Raw genomic sequence first — 5,899 nt, forward strand, 5'->3', positions numbered from 1 at the left:
ATACATAACCACAGGCCACTTTAGCTGGGGGTGGTAATAATAATAATAATAATAATAATAATGATAATAATAATAATAATAATAATAATAATAATAAAGATTCCACCGGGTTTACGTTAGATGAATCTGAGACTACATAAGCAACAACAGAGAGAGAGAGAGAGAGAGAGAGAGAGAGAGAGAGAGAGAGAGAGAGAGAGAGAGTACTATCTCCCAATCACCCCGTCTAAAATAAGCGAGATTGGTACCGAGCCGAGGAGTATTTGTTGCTAGGTACGGTTACTGTGTAGGTACGTAGGTAGGTAGGTAAGTAGGGTACGTAGGTAGATAGCTACAAAGGAGAATAAGTAGGTAGGTACGTTGGTTGGTAGGTAGGTAGGTAAGTACGGTAAGTAGGTAGAAAGATAGCTAGAAAGAATAAGTAGGTAGGTAGGTACGTAAGTAAGTAAGTAGGTAGGTAGGTAGGTGCGTAGGGGAGTGGCTAGGCAGAAAAAAGCTTGAGAACTAAATAAATAGGTAGGTAGGTAGGTAGGTAGGTAAGTAAGTAAGTAGAAAGACAGAAATATAAGTAGGTAAGGAGTGGTTTATTACTGGTTTAGGTAGGTAGGAAAGACGAGAGAGAGAGAGAGAGAGAGAGAGAGAGAGAGAGAGAGAGAGAGAGAGAGAGAGAGAGAGAGAGAGAGAGAGATAAGCACATACTCAACATTTCTCTTACCACAATACCAAGTTGAAGAAGCCTTACCAAGCCTCCTGTGTGTGTGTGTGTGTGTGTGTGTGTGTGTGTGTGTGTGTGTGTGTGTGTGTGCGTAAGCAGAAGGGCAAGGGGCAAAACGGCAGACAGGGGAGGAAGAAAGGGAGGCAGGAAGCAGGGAAGGAAGGAAGGAAAGAAGGAAGGAAGGCAGGACGAAGAGAAAGAAAAGAAGGAAGCATAGAAGAGAGAAGGAGAGAGAGAGAAAGAGAGAGAGAGAAGTGGCAGCAGGTAAAAAGCACCAAAGCATCCTCTCTCTCTCTCTTTCTCTCTCAAGGCTAATGCTATCCAAACACCTAACAATTACGCAGGAAACGTATAGCATTGTGAGCAGAACCATCCTTGAACTTAAACCCCGCTCTCTCTCTCTCTCTCTCTCTCAAAATAATAATAATAATAATAATAATAATAATAATAATAATAACAATCCATCCATCCATCCATCATCCAATCCTATATTGCCCCACGAGGAGCGTAGGAGCCCGGGGCTAGGCAGTTGGTCCCGACATTTAAGATGAGTGTGTCCAGCCTCACTCATCCCTGAGTGGTATTACATGAGCAATCAACCCCAACCAACCCCTTGGATATAAACCTTCACCGGCTCAATCCGATTGGAGCGCAATAATTACCCACTAAAACCACCAGGCGCCAAAATCTGGTTATATGGTTACCACCCAGCGTAGTAAATGCTTTCCTGGTGTACAGGAAACCATTTGGCTTGTCACTCAGTGTAGGGTAACCCACAGGCTGAAGGAAGAGGAAATAATGAAGGAAAGAAAGGCAGAAGAGGGAGTGTAAAGTCACCCGTAGGCAGAAGGACAAGGAAAGAATGAAGGAAAGAAAGATAGAAGAGAATGGAAGGAAAGAAGGATGGAGAGGAAAAGGCAGACACCCGAGAGCAGCACTACATCCAGTGAGTGGATGGTGAGCGTCCCCACCTACCACAAACATAATAATAATAAATAAAAAAATGAAAAAAAGGTAGGCCCCCCCTGAACGCACCACCCATTTTCTACGATGCTCATTTTTTTTCTGAATCCTTTCATTTTCTATGCATATTTTTCCTCTCTCTCTCTCTCTCTCTCTCTCTCTCTCTCTCTCTCTCTCTCTCTCTCATTAAAGCCAGCAACGTTTACTCCCAGTACAAACGTTCTTTCAGGGAGTGACTTCAGGCGAGAAACGTTCATTTAATATTCCTTCAGTGGCTTCAGGCCTTGTGTGTGCACTGTATACCGCACATATACCTACACAAACATACTGTACATACCCTTGCACACATACACACACACACACACACACACACACACACACACACACACACACACAAATAATCCAAGACCGAAAGAAAAAAAATACAAATCCATAAAAATCCCTCTAATCCGAACTTGGACCATACGTAAAATCTCTTCGTAGGCGATTTATTATTATTATTATTATAAGAACTCCAAAATAATTAAAATAAACAGATAATTAACCCACAATATTAACATAATAAAAAGGTGATTATTACCCCACACAACCTCTTCAACCCCCCAATGACAATCCCAACCCCAAACCCCCAAATTTCCACATACTAACATCTTAATTAACGAAACTCCAACCCCAAGATAACTGAATAAATAAAAAAAGTGTTAATTAACCCACAAACCTCATAAACCCCAAAGCTAATCCATCCCTAACCCCCAACCTCTCCATAACACCGTAACAACCCCAATATCAAAACCCCCAACCCCCAAAATAGCTAAAAAACGAAATTCAGTGATATTTTAACCCCACAAAACCTCTCAACCCCAATGACAGCTCAACCCCCAACCTCCCCTAGCCTTCAAATAATCAGCAAAAACCTCACACAGTCTACGTCTAAACCTCAACCCCAATATTACTCGATTTAAAAGCCTGCAACCTCACCATGACCCAATCAAAATCATATTACTCCAAAATCCTTCCTAACCTCATTCCTCCAACCCCACAATAACGCAATAAAAAGAATCCTACTTGTAAATCCTTCCCAACCTCATAATAATCCATCCCAACCTCATACATCCAACCTCACAATGCCCCAGTCGTAGGAATATTGCTCCTAAATCCTTCTCAACCTCACAATAACCCAAGCAAAATAATGTTACTCTTCCATCTTTCCCAACCTCATAATCCAACCCAACCTCACATAACCCAATCAATATTATTCTTAAATCCTTCCCAACCTCATGTCTCCAAGCCCACAATACCCCAACCAAAATAATTTTACTGTATCCTAAACCCTTTCCAACCTCACTAATATAACTTATAACCTCAAAACCTTAAAATATCATATGAAAAAAGTCCCTACTCTCAGATCATATGTAACTTCTCCAAATTTTAAACTGTCTTACTCCCACAACCTCACACTACAGCTAAACCCACCATCAAAACCCCACAACCCCACCTATACCCCAAAATCGAAAAAATATATATGCCCCAACCTTCCCCTCTCCATATAACCCCTCAAAAAACCTCTAATACGATCACCCTAAAAACTCAAATACCCCAAACTCGCCCTCAAAACCCCCTAACCCCATAACCAACCCCAAAATACAAAACAAAATAAAACCCATCCAACCCCATACACTGTATTATCTCCCAAAACCTCGAACTCAAAGAAATAACACCTCAAACCACCATCTTCTCAAACCGTCTCCCAAAACCTCCTAACCCCAATTTTAACCTACCCCAAAACCGAAAACCCAAAAATATACGCCTAAAAAAATCTCCCCACCCCATACAACCCCTCAAAAATTACCTAACCACAACAGATCTCGCCTTCAAAATCTCAAATTCCCCATGACCCGTCCTCAAAACCTCCTAACCCCATTCCTAACCTACCCCAAAACCCTCCGCTAACCCCAATTCAACCCAGACGCCCCTATAACGGGGTTTGGAAATCACAGGCCCAGAATTTTGGCTCCGTCCCAAACCTTCCTGACTCGGAGATTGTCCTGCGAGGCTCCAATTCTACATATAAGACTAATTTATTCGATAACAGGGTAACTAGAGGGGTAATTATAGGTAGTAGGGTTACGCAGGGGTTAATGGGACTTACCTATAGTGAATTTGGGTGACTCTAAATCGGGGTTCGGAGGGGCTGACTCAGAGCTGCTTTAGGCCACTGACTCACGCGTTAAAACTTCTAATATTTCCCACTCTCACGCTTTCCCCCGAACAATATCGACGTCGGGGGAGCCTCCAGGGGAGCCTCACACTCCGGGGGGAACATTACACACTTCTAGTCAAGTCGTCACTACTGTCCAAAAGGGATGGCAAGCCTAAAGATACACTCAACTTCTCATGTAGCCTCACCGATGCATCTATGACTAATGCTAGACGCGTGTTTGGGGAGGATTTAAAATTCGTAGGGGCACAAGCAGCCATTTTTCTCCATATTTCTATGTCCAGGATTTTATTACTCGTTCTGTTCGTGTTCTCAGAGTTATCCCCGTGGTGCTGACCTTCATGGGTTATTATCTTGACCGCGAAATTAAGAGTAGCGTGAAGGTGTGATGTGAAGACCAACTTGGCACACATCAAGGGCCTGCGTCCGTTTTCGTCAATTACGGTTTATAAATTATCACGCTTAGCACCAATATTTGAGCTATTACCTTCAATCGATGCTTCATATTGCTTCTAAGTTATCATTTATACATGATTCAACACTGGATTATAAATACAGGCAAAGTTCTCTTACCTAGAAGGCGAAGTCGCAAGCTATTGACGGAAACGGAAGTACCAGAAGATAACAGATGCGCAAACCTACAAAACTATGTGCAAATAAAGGTTTATGATATCACTAAGCGACTTGATAGTGACAATTTTGTCATTTTTCCACACACTGACCTTCAAATCTGCCTAACGAACATGTTGTGTCCCCAAATGGAAAAAATATAATGCATCTAGTCGGTGGCAGCATCTTCGACCAATCGCAAGGCGAGCTGGAACTTCCCTGTGACATCATCAACAGCCAATCGCAATTTTTATTCCTTAGAACTATCAAATGATCCATTTTTGTAGGCATTGTATCCAACTTATTCATATGCATGTAAAACCTTCCAGTTATCGTTGATTCAGCAAACTACAGCAATAATTTTCAAGCTTCTATATACCAAATGCGATGTAAATAAAGGGTACATGCTTAAAAAATTGCATTTCATCCCATCAACCATAATCCATGTTGCTGATCATTGGTACAAGTATTGGATTTATTGAAAAATAAATTATTACCGAATACTTCCAAAACTATTCATTGAAATATATAAGAACTCCGTTTTCTCGAACAATTACAGGGTACACTTACAAAGATTTCACCTACCAAAAACCAACACAATTTTATTTTTCCAAACGAATTCAATAAAAAAAAGGCATCGAACACTCTAAGACATAGTCCTATACGTATTCATAATGAGCTACTGCATTATTATTTGCTTATTTTCATTTTTAAAATAGGTTATATACTTCACTCACTGAGTGAAGGTAATACCTCAAAATATACAATAAATGCCAACTTCTTCTTTACACTGTGTCCTGATATACCTCAAAATATAAAATCTATAAATGTCAACTTATACTTTACACTATGTCCACAAACTACAGGGAAACAGTTTACTTCATGAAAATGCTAAACAGAATTGTTTAAATGCTATAGCACTTCCCAAGCTCAGAAGCAAGCCCTGCCCTACAGAAACTTTCCAATTTAAACATTTTCTTGGTGCCTCCTTTGCAAAGCCCATTATCCCCTGACTGACTTTCTACATTTCCTTTCATCTCTTTTTTCCTAGGCTGGTCTCTCCTGCCTCCATTCACATTTATGCTTACACACCTCTACACACATCTCTCCCCTCAGCCTATCTTTGTGCAAGACCTACCTTTAACACACTCCTGACCCAATTTTCACCCATACAGGCACACTGGACAACCTATCCCACAAGAATAAATACAGCATATCCACCTAACCTTTCTCAGTTCATTGTTTATACACCTGTTCAAATGCTTATTTTTTTTTTACTTTTATTTTTTTTTACCCTTCATGTTTGGTGACGGAGAGCAACATCTCTATGTAGTGGCACTGGTGTAACCAAGATGTTCCACTGTCCAGTTATGTAAATGTCCCTCAACTCCCTC

Source organism: Coenobita brevimanus, chromosome 59 (genome assembly GCF_032717465.1).
Source record: "Coenobita brevimanus isolate Jiangsu-jjx chromosome 59, ASM3271746v2, whole genome shotgun sequence".
In the NCBI taxonomy this organism is placed as follows: Eukaryota; Metazoa; Arthropoda; class Malacostraca; order Decapoda; family Coenobitidae; genus Coenobita; species Coenobita brevimanus.